The sequence below is a fragment of the Gambusia affinis genome, linkage group LG07 (assembly GCF_019740435.1).
Source record: "Gambusia affinis linkage group LG07, SWU_Gaff_1.0, whole genome shotgun sequence".
Classification (NCBI taxonomy): Eukaryota; Metazoa; Chordata; class Actinopteri; order Cyprinodontiformes; family Poeciliidae; genus Gambusia; species Gambusia affinis.
In genome coordinates this window covers 24,108,644-24,129,235 of record NC_057874.1, presented here as the reverse complement: position 1 = coordinate 24,129,235, position 20,592 = coordinate 24,108,644, and the positions used below count along the sequence as shown (strand labels likewise).

Sequence of the window (20,592 nt, the reverse complement as noted above, 5' to 3'; positions counted from 1 at the left end):
GTTTAAATAAAAGCTGTGAAAGTTTCACCCAGAAAAAAATATGAAAGGAAGGAGATTCTATTCTGTGTGACAGTAAACACCTCTTAAACTTTGAGTTTTAGATGTTGCCTCAGGGTTCTGGCCTCAAACACCTAGTTCATCTAAACTAATAGATGCAAATGTAGCTCTATACATTAACTATAATATTAAATTTATTTGAACACTTTTTTACATAAAGCTCCACCTCAGTTCTTTGCACTATAGTTCAGCTACAAGCCAAATGTAAACAAAATAATGATTCATTAAATATCCTACTTTGTGATGATGATTTCTGTAAGTGCCCCAGTAAACAACTGCCTCGGCCTGCATTGCTGAAACAAGGAAGAAAGTTCTGTTTTGAACTGTGATACTTTGTTCTGTTTTGGCACAAAATGTGAAATTTAAAAGAATATATAATCAAAACTTGTTGCATTGTGCCAGAATATGTCAGTGTTTGAGTGTGCAAATTATAAAATAGGAAAAGATATCAGATTACATGATTTATCGCTAAAGTTGATTTAAATCAGAAAGGTCTGATAGAAATACCAATTTAATAATAGAGACAGTGGGTGTTAAACCTCTCAGTTTACTATTAGAGCTAAACATTAAAAGGGTGGAGTGGGATTGAGGAAAAGAAGACAGGTGTGGTGCAAAAACGACAAAATTTTATCAACAACAGTTACATTGCAGTTATTTTCCCCAGAAAAAAAAATAGACACTACTTCATATTTCACTCTGGTCATATTTGGTCTTAAGAGACCTCGGTGGTGAATGCATCCATCAAGGTCATGAACAGAGTTTCTTATGATTGCTTTATGATAAAAGATTTTGTCCAAGACACGTTTGGAGTGTAATTGTAGCTTCAGGTTTACCTCAGTCATGTTTATGTCAATAATAAAAGGACACACAAACCATAAGCCAAATGTTTGCATTTCCATGTGTCTTGTCTTATTTCTCGCAACCTTGCATTTGGCTTTACCCTCACACTGGCTCCTGTAGATTAATTGTATCAGGTGATTTGCATCTTCTAAACTCCTCTCCCTGCGGATATAGTCCTGTAGATGTTTTGTTGCTGTCAGTGATACAGTTAAGTTCTGGTCTGGTCCCTTTTGGCATATAGTTTTGCACTTTTATTCCCCTTCCTGATTCAGTAGCACATTTGTTTTGTGTTCTGCCGGAGATGGGAGTTAAAGCTCCGTCTCACAGGGTATTCTGCCAGATGTTCCCAGCAGACCCTCACAACAAGTTTGGGCCTGCCAGGTCTGACTGGCTTCCTCTCCCACCAGGTAGTGGTCAGTGGACAGCTCCGCATCTCTCTTCACCTGAGTGTCTAAGACATACTTGGAGAAGGCGGTCAACTATGTTCCTTGGGAGCCCTGTGGGGGGTCCTCAGGGAGTATGGGGTACCGTGCCCTTTGATACGGGCTGTCAGGTCCCTCTATGACCAGTGTCACAGTTTGGTCCGCATTGCCGGCAGTAAGGGAGTCAGGTGAGGGTTGGACTCCACCAGGGCTGCCCTTTGTCACTGATTCTGTTCATTACTTTTATGGACAGAATTTCTAGGCGCAGCCAAGGTGTTGAGGGGATCCGTTTTGGTGGCCTTAGGATTGCATCGCTGCTTTTTGCGGATGATGTGGTCCTATTGGCTCTTCATCAGCCCCTGATTTGAGGCTCTTGATGGAGCGGTTTGCAGAAGAGTGTGAAGCGGTTGGGATGAGGATCAGTGCCTCCAAATCCAAGGCCATGGTCCTGAGCCGGAAAAGGGTAGAGTGCCTTCTCCGGGTCAGGGGGGGTCCTGCCCCAAGTGGAGGAGTTCAAGCGTCTTGGGATCTTGTTCACGAATGAGGGAAGAAGGGAGCAGGAGGTCGAGAGGCGGATTGGCACAGTGTCTGCCATCAAGCAGGTGCTGTACCCGTCCGTCGTGGTGAAGAGAGAGCTAAGCCAAAAAGTGAAGCTCTTGATTTACCAGTGGATCTACGTTCCCACCCTCATCTATGGTCATGAGCTTTGGGTCATGATCAAAATAACGAGATCGCAGATACAAGCGGCCGAAGTGGGTTTTCTCCGTAGGGTTTCTGGACTCTCCCTTAGAGATAGGATTAGAAGCTCAGTCATCCGGGAGGGACTCAGAGTAGAGCCGCTGCTCCTTTACGTCGAGAGGAGCCAGTTGAGGTGGCTCGGGCATCTGGTCAGGATGCCTCCCTGTTGAGGTGTTACAGACATATCCCACTGGGAGGAGCCCCCTTGGGAAGACCCAGGACACGCTGGAGGGATTATGCCTCTCGGCTGGCCTGGGAATGCTTCGGGATTCCCCTGGAGGAGCTGGAAAAAGTGACTGGGGAGAGGGAAGTCTAGGCCTCCCTTCTGAAGCTGCTACCCCCGCGACCCGACCCCGGATAAGTGGAAGAAGATTGATGAATGGATTTGTTTTGTGCATTGTTTCAAAAATCAATTTCTCTTCCCGCAGCATCGTAAGATTTCTTTACCTTTGGTTTCTCCCGATGGCAAATGTTTTGACTGACAAAAAATTCTGCTGGAGAAGAACTTGTGTCAGAATATTGAGTTAAGATGTTTAAATTCAATTACCTCATCAGTCCACTAAGAAATGGAGAATGCTACCAGAAATGTAATTACCTATCAATGTAAAAGCACATAACTTTATTTTTAAAACTTTGTAGAGTACACAAAAATAATTTAAAAACTATATATATATATATATATATACACACACATTATGTTTTTAATTGAGCTTTTGGAAGCAAGATTTATTAAAATATGTAGAAAAAGCTAAAAAGAAGAGGATGTTATGCACATCCATTATTCTCTAAACTGAGCTTTTTTCAGTTTCAGGTTTATTTAAAAGACTTCAGTCTGGGATGTAGTCCACTACTAAAATTAAAGTACTAATAAAAATGTTCTTTAGCAGTCTTCCAAGACAGACGCATTCTGGGAAAATGTATTCTGACTAATTAAGAATTGGCAAGCAATGATGACAAAAATGTCACATAGACACCCAACGGGTTTCACAACACATTTATGAGTTACACACTCACTTATCAAATTAATAATCACTGGTGACTGTCATTTCCAAAGTCTTCACAAAAACTAATTGTTGTCAAAAACATGTTAAAGGAAAACACTTAAATGCGTTCAAAAAAGTTAGAAAATGACAAACCTGTAAAAGTATCATGTAAGGGGAATTGATTCCCCTTTAATTATTTTTCTCAAGATCACACTAAATGTTTTTCATTTAGTTTTCTGTCATGTGTTTCTGTCAGTTTAGAACTGACAGAACTGACAGAAACAGTTTCCCTCATTTGTGAACAAGCCTTTCTTTCTTTTAACTTATTCAGATATCATCAATACGTTGATGTAGAAATGAATGAACAGAACTGAAATTATTATAGATCATATACCTATATTGTGCAGCTGATGATTACTGAGGAATTTATTGCAGTGGCCAAAAATACTTCCCATTCTTTAACACATAATTTACAAACCAACACAATAAAAGAAAGTGGTCAACACAGCAATTTAGTTTATGTGTATGAATGTAGCTCAGTGAACATACAGTTAAGTTGTATGTCTTCTGACTATTTTTACAATTCAGTCTAATTAACTTACAGTATATACAGACTCACAAAAGATAGACAAATCCACATATGATTTTATGCTATGCTGCCCTTCTTGGATAAATAGCAGTCAAGACACACACCAACACCCACACACAGTCCTCTGGACCACCACAGTACTCCAATCTGAACTACCAACTTTAAAGAATCTTGAATGATCACAGATCAATAGTTTCAAGTATACTCAGGGCTCCCTAGAACTACTGTTCAGTCAGCACTTGGCTCTGCTGGATAATGGCTGTAGTAACTCAGCTGACAAAAAGAGTATATACTCAAAATAGACTCCAACACTGAGTGATATACACACTGCAATTCCAAATTAAATCATGTTTATAGAAATTTACAATACAGTCAAGCAAATATGACTTAATACATGTACTAAAAATTATTTTAAAATACAGAATTGAATAGGACTTTGGTATGAGGAAATGAGCATTAAAATGCAGCATGCACGCGAGTACGAAAGTACATAATTATGTTTAAGTGTGTTCTGCTGTCATTTATTTTAGATGCTTGAGTACAGGCAATGTATCCAAATAATATAAACTATTCTGTCAGGCATGCTACACACATGCTCACAAGCATGCTACACACACGCTCACAAGCATGCTACACACACGCTCACAAGCATGCTACACACACGCTCACAAGCATGCTACACACACGCTCACAAGCATGCTACACACACGCTCACAAGCATGCTACATGCCATAGACAATACCAAGAGAAGAATCCATGCCAGCCATGACTCAAACTTAAATACTATAGGAAACAGGTGAGGGGAATAACTGATTAGGAGACGCAGATGACACACATGAGCTAAATTAACAGATGGGACAGAGCTGGAAAATGACTTAGATCAAAATAAAATCTGACATCTGACAGAAAACTAAACACATGAAAAGAAAGAAACCCCACAACACATCTCAAAACGCTGACGCCATGGCATATTCACTGAGAGTGCCTTTTCTCTAATCACAAAATTTTATTAAAGGCTATTTCAAATGCAAGGATGTTTGAGTGCAAGGTTAGAAAATATGCTTTGATATGATAAACACAACTGTATATTAATGACATAAAAAGAAACCATATTTGAACAAGAAAAGCATATGTGTTCAGTACGTTTATTAAATTATTGGTATGTGATTCTGTATACCACTGCTATGCTGTATATACCCAGTTATTCATTACATTAGTTGATACAGGTAATGCCTTTCATGTAGCTGTTAGTGAGATGGAAAGTTTCAGAATCCTTTGGATAAATGCAGACTTTTTAGCTCTTTATTCTATGAGTAAAGATTTGGAAAACCCTGTTACGGCACAGGCAGAGTCACTACTTACTGCTAGCCTGCTGAGATCTATGCTGGCTACATAGAATACTGAGAGAAGGAGACACAATGTATTTAGAGCTTTGGTATCCTATGGTTCTGCCCCGCACCCCTTAAAAAACGGTTAATGGATATCCAAGTAGGGCCAAAAACAATATTATCTCATTCATAGCTTTGTTATCCCATTCTGTTAACTCTAAGAGAGTGACAATCAGATTAAAATTATTTCAGGACAACAAGAAATCTAATAACAACAGATAAGAAGAAGGCGAATGCTTTGTCTGAGTGTTTTATCTTTCCACTTTAATCCATATCGGTGTCTGACTGCAGACAAGTTATCCCAGATTGCCCCCACCTGGGGGTGGCACCCTGCTGAGTTACTTCTCTGGTATTGCTGGGGAACTCCAGGGGGTTCTTTATCACTGTCTCTGCTGTAATAGGGTAAGCAGGATCAGAAAAGAGCAGGGACCCGTTAGGGAGCTGGTTCCTGGAAGGCTTCATGGAAGGCCTGAACCATGAAGCCTTCCATGGTTCAGGCCTTCCATGAAGCCTTCCAGGAACCAGCTCCCTAACTTGCTTTGTTAGAACCTAACCTACAACCCTAATTTAATGCATTTGAGACACATGGGCTTTTGGGGGTGTACTCTGCCCCTGGTGTAGGGCAGTTATGTTACTGGCCTGAGCTTGTGCAGGCACCTAGAGTTGGGGGACATGGTTGGCCAAGTTGGGTGGGAGGGGTTTATGTGCTTTGTATTTCTCCTTGTGCCTCTTTGGGCTGTGGGCCAACCAAGCACAAGTGTGCTCAGCTTGCTCTGGGTGATGTCTAGGGATTGTCTACTAAGAACAACTGCAGCTTTCAAAAGCTGAGGCTACTGTAACCCTGGTGTTCTTGTGTGCTGAAAGATTTTGCCATTCTCAACATTACAATTTCCTCTCATTTTCAGATGACAATGTACTGTACAAACACACACACACATGGTCACATACAAATAATGATGATTAGTACATGTAGACATCTAGCTTTTTCATATGGCATGCCTGGAATGTTAAGCCAGGAAATGTAAATATATATATATATATATATATATATATGTATATATATATATATATATATATATATATATATATATATATATATATATATATATATATATATATATATATATATATATAATATCAGTATTAAAACATGTGGCTGTATTAATAAATTTATTTGTTTTGTGTTAGTCATTACTATCCTTTCAAATTTAAACAATCCTTAAAACAAAACTTTTCATTTTTCATAAGAAATATAAGCCATTTGTGACTAATATTACATGCTAGAAAATAATTTTCTCTCGCTCACTCCAGCTTTGTCTCATGTACCAATAGATCTGGTGAGTTTTTTATTAACTGTGATACATTTGTAGCCTCCTATTTTTGGTGTTATACATATTGTTCATAAGAAAAGGCTTTCGCCAAAGCACCACACATTCTCAAGAAACAACAAGTTTTCAGTCAAGGGATAATATGAAGGACTATATTGCAAGAGGCATTTCCCACAGAGTAGGGAGAGCCAGACATTGCTTGGACTCTAAGGCTTCAATAAGAGCAAGTTTGCATCAGTTAGGAAGTAACATATAGTTGGTGCTGACAGTAGCTACAGGAGGTTGTAGAATTGTTGTTGTACAACAGAATACATTGGAGTGAGTGTTTATTGGTGTAGACTTGAAGATTCTTGCTGCTTATTACATCATACAGATTGCACATGTCAGCAGGCCCCTGAAGGCAGGTCATGCTGTGTGTCTAGAAATAAATTTTCTTACCAGTTATGGAATGACATATCTGCCTTACTATAACTGTGGTCATAACTTTAATGGTGAATAAGGGGAATAACCATCCATATTTTTTTCGGTGTTGTATGCAACATGCCCTGAAGTTTTTAGTATGACCTCCTGAAGGAGGCTTTATTGGATTAGATTGCCATACCATGGGAATGATGCGTGATCAAACACCTATTCTCCTCTGCTATCTTTATTACACAGTCTTTGGGGTGGGGTGGGGGGGGGGGGGGGGTTGTGAATCATAAAGAGCTGTTATGAATCACTTACAAATGGATGTTAAGCCTGCAGTTAGAAATGGACGGTACAATTTGAGTTGGCTGCATCTAATTTGAGTCGTTATGTGGCTATTGTGCTATTACCAGGTCTCTTTCATCAGGTTGTGAACCATTAGTATGATACCGAAAGCTATTGTCTTCATGCAATCTCTAAATGAAGGATTAGATGAACCCTGTGGACTACTTAGCGGGAACTCCGGGGGGCTAATGAACTCACCATCAATGATGCATAAATTAACCAGGCCTCATTCCATGACTCCACATACAGTGCTTGAAATCTTTAAAGGTTGTTTAGAATGCTGTGTTAAACACATCATCTTTTATTTTCAAGACAAGAAGACATCAACTAAATCTGATTAGATAACTTTGTTGTGTTCCAAAGTGCATGCTAATTATTAATGAATAATTATTAGCTTCAGCTTCTGCAGGCTTAAAAAATTAATAGTTCAGTTTAGTTACATTCATCAGCTGGCAACAAACAATTCTACATATATTCTCCATTTAGAAATCACAACCTGTTTCATTTTGTTCAGATTAGCAGGAGAACAGAATCAAGTCACAGACCATTGCAAACCTTTCTGGTCTCTGATGGTGTTGCTACAAACCACACTGTGAGGCAACAGGTCAGGACACACAGGAATGCCTCCATAAATACAAATATAATATATTAAGGCTTCATCATGAAAGAATTATAGTAAAAGAGAATCACATATATTATTTTAGACATTGTGTAAATTTATGGGTTTTTAAGGAACATTTATGTAAGATGTATATAGATGTTGGTATATCATGATTATTTTATTTATCTTAGTGAAATATTAATATCACAGTTTGCATTGTCCTCATGAATAACTCCTCTCCATTTGGTTGTCAGCTTCTGTATTTTGTATTTCTGTGATGGCATTGCAATGACCAGCCGAACTACAAACTGAATGATGTGCTACTTGTTGTACCCTGGTGGGATAATGACAGTTACTTGTTTATCATACATGATTTAAAATGTGGACTTGGGTGTAATGGTGATAATGTCTTCAGGAATTATCCAACTGCTGTAAACATCGTCTAAAGATCTCAAGAGTTCCAGAAATGCTTGGGAATTTTCTAGAGGCTTCTCAGCAGGAAATCAATTTTTCACTGTCTCCACAGGGGAATTTTCTTTGTTAAAGCAGCAATGTAAATACAAACAATGCTGAATTTACTGTTAACATTACGAGTCTTGCGTAAAGGGCATGTACCAAACTGATGGCATTTGTTTCATGCAGCAGTGCATTTTATTTTTAGTTGTAGCTCTCCCCTGACCCAGGGATCTTTCTGGTAATTGGGCAGAGCTACTTTCAAAGAATAAATCCTTGCAAACTAGCAGCTAGAGTTACTAGTGCTACAGCCAATTGTTTGGAGGCTACATGGAACTGGTCTAGGTTTCTTTCACATTGAATGTGGTGGTTTTATTGTCTGTGGCAAGAGTTTATAGTTCCTGCTCTGAAATGGAAGGTAGACCTGATTGTTGATCTTTAAATAGAAGGAAGAGCTGCTTTTATTGTTGATTTTAACTTTAATGCTGATTTGGTGCACAACTATTGTGGTTGACATTTTGTCCATTTTCAAAGATTTTTAATGGCTATTTTAATGGTGACTTTTAGGTCTTGATAGCAGAATTTCTCCATTTATCCACACAATATGTTACAGCAATACGTCAGGATGAAGTGAGAATCCCTACGAGGTCATCTGTTGGAACCTGTCAAACAAGCATGGGTAATCATTTCAGCTCATGTTTTGACAACAGCGTTCTTAATTTGAATTAGAGTTTAAGAACAGTTATTCAAATCCAATGGTCAAGCGTAGCACTTGGGGCACCTAAGTAAAAATAGACAACTTGTTGCTTAATTTGTAAATTTATGCTGTCTGAGGCAATAGACAGAAATGTTATGGTTTTTTTCAGAGTTTAATAGAATATAGGTGTCCCTAAACTATTGTTTGATGTCTGATCAGCCAAATCTGAAAAATTTTATCAATGGAACTAAACTCTGGTGCTCGAGGACCAGTGTCTTGCATAAATGAGATGTTTCCCTGCTTCAACACTCATGGATAAAATGAATGGCTCATTAAACAAGTCTCTGTAGAAATTGTTGACATGATGAGAAGATAATTAAACCATTTGAGTAAGGTGTACTGGAGCAGGGACGTATCTAGAAATTGCACTGCATTAGCCTATAAGTATCAGAATGTGGGACTACTATCTAGCTCTACAATGCAATGTATTTTGTGCCAAGCTGTGCAATGGTCTTTGCACTTCTGTTGTGGCGTGGAAGCTTTAAAAATGATGCAGAAAGACATACTTCCAAAAATGTTTGCATAAAAGCACATACTTGCCCCTTATACCATTATACCAAGTTTTTCTTATACGAGGTGGTTGATTATGTATATATGAATAGTGTCCAAAGTCAGTTCTCAAGAGCGTTATCCTGCATGTTTTAGTTTTTTTCCCCGATTCTTCACACCCTAATCAAGATAGCAGGTCTCTGCAGAAATTCTACATTATGATAAGGTACTAGGACCATTTAAATCAACTGTGTTGGAGCAGAGAAATCTAATACTGGCCTTGGACATTGACCCTTGAGAACTGGAGCTGGAACCCAAGCTCTACTTTCCCTAAAGGCAGGGTACAAATGGCAGGTGTGTCCTCACAGATGAAACTCTGGATGTGTTTAAGAGCAGTAGATTCCCATGAGACAGATGCTAGATGGTAATCAGGCTGTCACTAGTTATTTCCTGCATTCTTTATGGCCCTTACACATTGTTCTCCACCTTTTAAAAAATCTGTACTGCCAGTACTCTCACACCTGCCTGTCTCTAGCCCTCCACCATTGTTGCTATATATCAGGGGTCTCAAACTCAATTTCCCTGGGGGCCGATGGAGGTAGAGTCTGGGTGAGGCTGGGCCGCATCGGGTTTTCCACAAGAAAAGTTCTTACAAAAACATTCCAATGTTATCAAATGTCTTTATTTTTATTTTTTAAACACAAAATAAGATGAAAAAATAAATAAATTAACAATTCATAAGAAAAAAAAATTAATCAGTAATAAATAAATAAAATATAATAATAACACAGCAGCTATAGAAGACTAGATAAACGTAATTATTATAATTCAGATTCAAATGGCTGTATTAACAGTTCTTTAACCTTTAACTTTCTGAACATGAATGGAACATTGAACATAAACTGTTATGAATATAACAGTTTATAAACTGTTTCTTCTGCCTACTTCTAACTGCTAGAGGTCTGGCAGCGCTTCCTCATTTGGCTCCCTAAGTAGAGCTTGAAGATGCTCGTCAGTAAGTCTGGACCTGTACTTGGACTTATTGATGTTCAAGGTAGAGAAGAGCTCAAGTATGTGCTCCCAAAAAGACACATGGTCCGCTTGAACATTCTCTCAAAATTGCCCAAGCTTGTCTGCTTTTCCACTCACCTCCCTGAACTTGGCTTTGAGTTCAGAGTGGCACTGCGGTCAATGAGCTCCATTTGAAGCACTGTAATTGGTAAGTTAGTTCAGCTCCACACACTGAAAAGTGCCAATCATATCAAACTACAGGCAGTGTTGGCATAGTTACTTTGAAAAGTAACTACTCCTTGAAAAAGTAACTTAGTTAGATTACTGACTACTTGATTTGAAAGTAACTAAGTTACACTAAAAGTAACTTTTAGTTACTTTCAGCAGGTGCTGACAACACTCCGCCTCCTGTGAAAATCACATTGAGCTTTGCCAATACTTTTTGTAAGCTATTTTATAATGGTAACATCAACAATGTGTCTCCACTGATAAGGTTGAACTGAAGAGGAGATTGTAGAAAAATAAAAACGTGAGTAGTTTGTGTGGTCCACTGTTGTCTGGAAAACTCTAAGAAGGATTTTAAAGCCCCTGCAGCCTCCTCCTGCAGCTCACAGCTCAGATGGCTGCACAGATTTGCGACACTTATCTTAGTATTAATAATTAGAATTAAGTTGCCATTATAATTATTGGAAACTACGGACACGTTCATTCGTGGCTGTTTTCACGTTTATTGCGTTGTTCATATTGGTCTCGATGTTTGCAGTTTTCTGGGCGGTAATATATTAACTTGACATTAACAAAGACACAGCGGGACGGATCATCCTGGAAATGATGAACAGGAGAGACTGAGTAAAACTACCTTAATGACGGACAAATTCTGGGATTTATTATGAGTCTCTGCTTATTTCCAAGCCCAAATGAGTAACTTCACGTTCAAAAACGAGCCCAAAAAGCGCAATCCGCCACTCATTAAATCGTGCGACTTTAAAAATGAAGCCCAAAGCTTATAATAATCGGACTTGGCGACAGAATCTCAAAATAGTTCAGTTTTCCACCAACAAAATCGCATCTCCTCCATTGTTTACATTTCTGTCGCATAGAGTCGGTCACTCGACAAGACGCAGTAGGAAATACTGATTAAATAACAAAAGAAGATAGTAGCAAAAATGATTTTGATAAGTAACTGTAGTCTGACTACTGGATTTGAAATAGCAACGCGTTAGATTACTCGTTGACGGAAAAAGTGGTCCGGCGTCAGTAACGCATTACAAATTAACGCGTTACTGACATCATTATTCATGAGCCACACTAACATTAAACTTTCATATTAAGGTGGGGGCCACATACTATGGTCCCGAGGGCCGCAGTTGGCCCGCGGGCCGCGAGTCTGAGACCCCTGCTATATATATATATAATTTTTTTTTATTTTTTATAAATTATGGTAAGACAATTATTGCTGTCAAAATAATGATTTTTGGTAGCAAATGGATGGTTATTCCCCTAACAATTAAAGCAAATTATTGTAGCTCCTTTTTTAGTGTATGACCTTTATATCTGACATATTGAGTACAGCAGCCATGAGGTTCAATGCCTCTTGTGACTCTCTCACCAAACAGCCAGATGAACCAGGAAACGGCGTACTTGTTTGAGAATCTATTGTGAAGTCTACCTGTCGCCTCACACAAGCCAAATTTGTTTTGTGGCCCTGGTTGCAGATTCGGAAGAATAGAGTTGAAAGAAAAGCTTTGTGTGTTTGTGTGTCTAGCAAAGCTTCCCCAAATCAGCACATATGTGAATCACAGACTCTTTGTAATAGCTTGCCTCTGTCAAGAAAGAGGATGTACCTGTCAAATCATTTAAATTACTACAGCCATTGTTGAGATGGAAATGCTTGTATCAGCGCTTTGACGTTGTGGAACTTCTAAAGCCTTGAAAATATGCCTCACTGCGTTTTGGTGTCTCTGCAAAGCAGAATTATACTGTGTGAAATGTCTCTGTCCAAACCTGTAGAACTGAATCAAAATCAACACCCTTACGTTGAGCTTGGGTGTGCTTCACAAACCACCCCCTGACTCAAGTGAACACACAAACATTAGCCTACTTCGCATTTTTGTCTGAAAGCAAAATATAGTTGTTTTACATACTAAACACAAAAACACATTGAGCATAGCTTGAGTGTTTCTCTATCTGGAATTACACTCTGAGTGCCTGTTATGTATGTCACATTAATTATTAAATATGGACAAATGTAATCACTTATGTACAAGCAACTCAAAGATAAATTTTCATTATGTGAAAACAGAAGTAAACACTAAATCTTCCTCAATAGTCTGTGTACATTTTTAATAGCCTCTTTCACACACTTGACTGGCGATACCCAATGTTCTTGCGATACAACTCAAGTACTGCTAAATTAATGACCCAACTGGTTAGAGAGTAGAGAGATGCAAACTGGAAAACATTGGCCTTTTGTACTTTCTTGTTGTCATTTACAATCAGGTTTGCATATAATTCCATTTGATTGTTGCATTTTTGTGTTTCTTTCAACATAACTCACATATTGAATCATTGTTAAACCTAATTTAAAAAATTGACTTAAAGAGAAATGCAAATATTTGTCCCCAGTCTTTCCCCTATGGCTGAAATCATCCATTTGTAGTAGATATTATGTGTAAAGTGAAAATTATTTTGCTCACAAATTGTAAATTGACTGAGTTGTTGTGGTATAGTTTTTTTTAGCTATATGGCTAGTTCTCTGCACTAAACTAACAACTAATTGCATTCACTAACTCACACACTAATTCCCAAAGAAGATATTGATATTGCTGTATCGTCTTCTGTGTGGGTTGCCTTTTTAAAGTAAAAATATGACTTTTTTAAAAATAACTGATTGTAAGTAAATTTCTGTTACAAGCCTGTTTGATAGAAATGTTAAAATGTTCTTTAAAAATATGTAAACTATAAAAAATAAATTACGCCCCAACTTTAAAGGGCAAAGTGGAAGGGGGATTATATGCAAAATAAAATTACATTGTTTTACAATGTAATTCCCAGTTTGTTTTTTTCCCAGACTGTTGCTGTGACCTATTTGTGCATATTTGAGAAATCCTTGAATCTCCCATTGTAGCCAGTAGAGGCTCAACTAAACATACAATGATCTGCCTATTTTCACAAAACTCCACCTTAGAGCTTCAGTCCCCAGCCTAACTTTCACCCCACAGTGCACCACTCCCCTGAACCTCCACCACACAGTCATCCAGACTAGTGTTAGCAAGAATGACAAGTATGTGTCTGCTGAACTTTTTATACAATCCACAACACACCTAAGTTGTAAATGTCATTAATCAGTGCAATAAAGGAGTATTGTTGTGTTGTTGTGATGATGTGCTGAATATGGGCGTGTCAGAAAGGGTAGGAGGTTTTTAAAGAGACAGACCACTTTCAAAGTGCCAGAAATGGCTGTGATGCAAAGTTAAATTTCATTTAAATTTTTTTTGTCTTATATATACAGAATTTTATAAAAACTGAAAGCAATATACTTAATTGTGCTAAAAAATGTCACTGTGTATCTGCACACAGGGATAATATGATGCAAATATTCAATTTGCATTTAAACTAAAATCTGTTTTAAAAAGGTGATGTGGGAAAATTGGAGCAGTGGCAGTTTTAGTTTTAGAAACATTAAACATTAAACATGTAATTAAAGTTGCTTTTCTTATTAAGAGCTTTCCTTGTAATCTGATACAATTTCATCATATTTCTTTCAACATATTGCACTCCTAGCAGTTTCACAAATATGCCATGCTGTTATAGCTTTTAAAAAAGGCTGCAGAGGTGCTTGACCATGTTTTTTCAGGAAGTGGTTACTTGAGCTCAAGAGGAACTCCACTACTCAAACCCATCTAATCCATTTGAAGTCATGGAGAGCAGTTAGCAGTTAATGGGTAAAAGCTGTGGTACACAGGATGTGACTAGAAAACACAGAGAGAGACAGGACAAGAAACCATCCAACCTAAAAACAATTACGACAGGCCAGTTAACATAATGTACATGTTTTGGAGGGCACAAAGAAGAAAAAGTATCAATGGTAACTTATTAAACATGTACAGCCTAAATTCACATCCATTCAGGCTTTGGAACCCAGAAATTTGGATTTGGGGTTTCATCAAGGTAATGCCTTTGTTTTGCTTAGTAATGGAATATCAATTGACAAAAAGAATAGCATCACCTAACTGATCCTGTTTGAAGTGTTGCGCTATTCTGTACACATAAAGTACTTTCTGAAAGAGTCCCTGCAGGAGAAACGTATTGCACCATTTTAAAGAAGTGCTGGTGCCAACACTGGGAAAGAGATGTATGAGGCTGTGGACGTTCAATTGATTTTCAGTCAACACATCGCTCACATAGTCTTTTATGTGTTAAATTATTTAAGAACAGCAGCTTCAGGGAAGTGAATTTATATCCTCCCCAAGGAGCAGACAACTTACCTGTGTCACTGAGTATTTTGCATCAGGTATTTCACACATATTCAACTGTATTAGTTAAATGGCTTTTCCCAATTCTCCTTTGCATCCAGGGGTTGATAAAGGGTTTAAAATGGAGCCTCGGGGCACAACATATTATTCACACTGAGAAGGTCTCTATCATTACCACCATGTATTAGTAAATGGTTCATTTCAGCTTCCCACTCCAAGCATCTTCATCAAGGATTAGTGTCATAATCGATTTTGTTTGAGTGCTCTGCAATTCACACTGTGTTTTTAATCCAATCCCCAAGAGATTCTGAACTTTGTCACATCTAATTAGGTCACACGAGTCAGCTAGTCTGAGGCAGCTTTTACAACTTCTTCATTACATGCTAGATAATTGGTGGCCCATTCCTGGATTGAACTATGTCCATACATTTCCAGCACTGGCACAAAGATAGAGCAAAGGCATCCAATGTGTACTTATTGGCATGCTCAGCCTGCAACACATCCAACGTGCTTTGCAGCTGTGAGTAAAACATGCACTGTTAAGACTTTGAATGTTTTTGATTTAATTATGACCCACTTTGCAACTCGAAAAAGATTAGTGTTCTGCCTTTTGATTTCCTTCCCTCTGAGGCTGCCCTGTGTCTCTCCTGGTCCTCTGATGATGACCACCCTGTTCTCCATTTGCAGCTGTAAGATGGACCTGTGGTGCATGTGACATCTGTATCTGCCAATGGATGTGCTAAGCTTGTCAGCTCTGTGGCACTCACCCTGTCAGTCAGACTTGGCTCAAACAGCCTGGGACCACAGCTGTCATAATGATCCAACAATAGAAAAGAACAATCTGCTGATCCTCTCTTTGCCTGACTGAAACTGCTGGTACCTTTCAGACAGTCGTCAGTAGTCTAGACTAGATACAGATGTAACCCTGGTTAAAATAGCCCTCACTATATATAAGCCTTTTAATAAATATAGCTGGATAAATAGTCAATAAATAAATAAAAATACAAAAACTCAATTACAGACATTAGGAATTCTATATTTTATGTTGTGATGTTTTATTTGGTTTAAAAACGTGCAAACCGGAGTTTTATTTTGTCAGCAGTTAAATTGTTAAGTGTGGATAAAATCTCTTATTTTGAAGGGTCACATTGCTGTGTAGCCCATGTGACTAGCTCCAGCTAAGGAATGTTCTCTGGCGCCTTAAGCAGAAGAAAACAAAGAAGAAGCCTACAGAGTTGTACTGTGAAAGAGTTGAAAAGTAAGAAAAATCGACTATCAAAGAGTCTACCCTCTGTCTAAAACCCTTTTTTCCATTTCAGATGAGTTGTTTTTTCAACCTCACTGCGTTCGGGACAGTGTTACATGTTACAGAACTGGACTTGGTGAGTTAAAAAGTGTATTTTTCTTCTAGTAAAGAATGCTATTTGTAAGATATTTTTATTTCATTGAAACGGAAAGGTAAAGTATGTTCTGGTAAAAAAACAAAACAAAAAAACAAAAACAAAACAAAACAAAAAAACTGTGGATGTAACTGAGAAGCGTGCCTTCTCACCCCCCTACCCCCCACATGTTCAGCTGCCAAATCTGCGAGTATATTATTTTATTCATCAGAAACAAAGCTAAATGAACTTTTGTTTTGCTTTGTTGGTTGTTATACCAAGCCTTTAAGGTTCTGCTGGAAAGTTGGACCCGGAAAATCTGAGTCGATTGCTGAATTGGATTTCGTGAGTGAGAAACAAAATGGCGAGCTGTAACCCATGGAGCCCTTTAATTGCGGTCTAGCAGGAGCTACAACCTCTGCTGGGTCTTCTGAACCGGTATGACCTGCCCATGATTTTCTGCTGAAATAGCAGTGGATTCAGAAAAACGAGATTAACCCCTCAGGATCATCAGAGATAAAACACATTAATTTATGAGGTTATTCAGTCTTTTCTGAATTGTTTTACTATTGTATTTTATTGTTTATTTCCCCCCTCAAACCACATTCAATATTCATTGTTGCAGTGTGTAAAATGTGAAAATTTCTGTTGGGTTTAAAATAGAAACAATGAATGGTTAAAACAGGAAATAAAAAACTTACCCTTTTGAAAAAAGTACTAAGTATGTGCATAACGGGCTGCTTATCTGGGCAACAAACGAAGAGCAATAAAACGCAACCTGCAAGTATAATATAAAGCAACAGCCTTTTTAAAAGGTTAGATATAAAATTAAATTAATACAGTTTAAGTTTGATTTCTGTGCAAATGGGAAGCATCTCAGTACAATGGTAAAACATAGCAGCATCCTCTTCTCTTTTGAAATGCAACTATCCTCGGACCTGAGCAACAAAACACAATAATATCGCTAAGTTTCATTCTAAATATATACTGACAAAATTCACTAATCAATTTATAAAAACAACTCCTTTGTTACTAAATATATGTGCCTATGGCATGATTGTGTTTTTACGTGGTTAATGAGATTTCTGTTATTAGTGGACAGCTTCTCAACATTGGGCTTGTAAGATGTAACTTGATGATACCTAACATTAGGTTTAAATTTCAAAACAGGTATTAAATCAAATATTCTGAAAGTAAAGGAAACTACTTTGGATTGAATTCTCTTTTAAATGCAGATTATCTGTTTGTAATATTGCTGTTTCTTTTCTTTCAACAAATAATAAGCTGGCATTTTAAACTTATTTTCTGGTCTGTGGTCATTAATACACCTACACATTTCACTACTCCCATAGCTGAACCTAGCACTGGTCTTATTGTGTGTTCTATAATGTAATATTACCAGATCAATATTTCTAAATTGGGTTGGTAGGCCAGCATTTATTTATTATGAGGTGTGCCTGTTTGTGAAAAGTACTTGTTAGCATATTATTTATGCCATAGTTACATATTAATAACTTAATATGTTATGTTAACATACCATTTACGTTCTCAGTTTGTTTTTTATGTGTCATGTAACGTTAGCATACCGTACAATTGTTCAGCCTGTTGTTGCCTCTATTCTATCTGTATTTTAAATTGCCTTTCAAGATGACATGTCTGTTCTGATGACAGGTGTTGGATTTTATCAAAAAATTTCCCCCAAAAATGCGACTTATACTCCAGTGTGACTTATATGTCTTTTCCTTCTTTATTATGCCTTTTATGGCTGGTGCGACTTGTACTCCGAAGCGACTTATAATCCAGAAAATACGGTAACAATTTTTTTAGTAGTGCAAGTTTCTTAGTTTTAAAATGTAAAACATGTCACAAATTTTAAGATCTATTTTGCAGTTTGAGTCCTAAATGTTCTCTATACAATTTCAGAAGAGACTTTGCAATAGGCTTTGTTCGTTATATAAAATTGACCTCTGTAGTTGATTTTTTTTCTGTCTTTGTTTGATCTTTTGGCATTCAGAAACAACTATAAAAAGGCTCCGTCCATGGCATTCCAGGAGGGTATTTGATATTTAAGAGAGCATATGAATAGCAGAACCTATGATTACAGCTTACAAGAATATCCAATTATATTTAACAAAGGTTGCTCAAGGCTACTGATGTTCTACTGATGTACATACATCCATAGCTTGGAATCTGAGGGGATGAGCTAGATCTGCATAGTATTATATAAAAAAAACTTGACATGAGTATCTATATGAGACACATTTTGTCTGTTTTCAATACAATTACACAACAAAATATGTTCTCATATTTTATTTATGTTCATAGTCTATTGTTTAATTCCACCATAAATTACATCTACTGATGGTTGTATAAGACTTAACTAGTTAATAAATAGTCAACTTAATTAAAGCAAAATGGTCTTTAATTACCAGTAACATAGTGTGTAGTTTATGTACAGAGATTGCTATTTATACTCTCACTGCAGTGGCGGATGTTTTCATTGACTGAGTGGATGTTAAATATACATCCACATTTCATATGAGTCCACATATAAATATATGCATTCTTCTAAACGACAGTGAGATTATGCTATTCATTTTTATCATGTTAGTATTGAGTAAATACAGCAACAACTATAACAATGCTATGTATGTGTTGTTTCATCCTGGTACCAAACGTAGAGTTTAAACAAGGGCATTGTGACGGCAGTGCTGTCATTTGGCAGTGTGGATACAATGCTGTTTGCATTCACAGTGCAGTCTCACTCTCCTTTCTCAATGAATAATGCAAAGCTAGCACGCTAGGTGATAAACTCTCAAGTGTAAATCTACAGACCACATCAGTTCGGTGGTTGTTTTTTGACACTAGATTGTCAGATCGAGACAGTTCATACAAGTCTACAGAGAGACGAAACAGAAAATACTTTATTGTTAATGACTACACAGTAGGTTGTCAATTCTGAGGGGACAAAAAAAGTTTATTCCCTGATTCCAACCTTCTCCTAATGAGTTTATTAAAACAGAGCATTTTTGTTTCCTCTAACAATTTTAGAATAAGAACAAAATATTATTTGTACAACTTTGAAAGATAAACTTTTATAAGTTTGTACCAGTGATTTCAGAAGGTATCATAAAGCACACCACCAGTTGGCAGTTACCTGCACTTCAAAACACTAAATCTTACAGAGCATTTGTGCCTAGTTGATACTGCAAATATCTTAGTAAACTTGAAATTAAACAAAACTAACTTTTCAGTAAGTTATATTAGCTTGTTTTTAGTCAATAATCTCTCTGGAAGAGCGTAAATCTGAACTCATGACATGACCTTCTTACATTGCTCAATCTTAATTGCTCCCTTTCAAATTTCTGGTTAACCTCACTGATTAGTGGCTTTCTTATGACTACACAACTGTTCCGTCCCAGTTACTTACGTGAAAATGCTCTTACGTGGAAAGTAAAAGCATTTCCACGTGCACATTATGCATGTGGAAAAGCTCTTACTGTCACTATTAAACATTCCCCTGAGTTCTACTCTTGTTTTTCTTCAATTTACTGTCACTAAATGTTTACGTGATCACCAATCAAAGACATTCAGGGTTTTATTTCAACCACATTTCTTACTCAAAGACAATGGTTCCCCACTATCCTTCCAGTTTTTAATAATGTGTTGCACTGTTCTCAACCCAATTTTGTCTTTCTGCAATCTCTTTAGATGTTTTCTCTCCCTGATGCATTCCAATGATCTGACCCTCCTTAAACTGACAAACATCTTTTCCAGGAACACAGGATGTCTTTCCATTTCTTGTTTAAGACATAAGAAGCTACTCATTGCATCAACCAGGGTTAAATAGCTTGTTGCCAGCTGGACGGCAGTAGTCCATGCAGTAATGATCCAGGAAGCTCATATCTATTTGCTCAGTTAAATTTTTCTTTGGCTTGCCAGTGCATTTAAAAGCAGAACACATCATTACCTTTTTTCTGATCTAATGGTTGAACATATTCAGTTTAAATAACACATTGTACCTGTTGGGGCACATTCTGCCTTAGTTCATTTGGTCCATATACAGAAAATCTCAAAAACTGATTTCAGTTGTCAGATTCTAATCGAGCTATATTTTGAAGCTGATCATTGGAAAGATAAAAGCAGAGCAAACTAGAACATTACTGTTAAATTACAAAAAATATTTACCATACATAGAGGTGTTTCCTCATTTTTTAATGCTCATTCCCTTAAACTAGTATTACTGCAAACAATGCAAGTGTTGACAGTAATTTGACTTGAAATGTTCCAAACCAGTGCACACTCAACTGATTTCCAACTATCATCACAGCA

General features: G+C 37.4%; 1 long non-coding RNA gene across 1 annotated transcript; it reads left to right on the top strand.

Annotated features, from left to right (window-relative positions):
• The first annotated feature begins 16,048 nt into the window (after positions 1-16,048).
• Positions 16,049-17,964, top strand: LOC122834002. Its single transcript, XR_006371104.1, has 3 exons — positions 16,049-16,139; positions 16,201-16,263; positions 16,543-17,964. It is a non-coding gene; the product is annotated as an uncharacterized LOC122834002 (long non-coding RNA).
• The last annotated feature ends 2,628 nt before the right edge of the window (positions 17,965-20,592 follow it).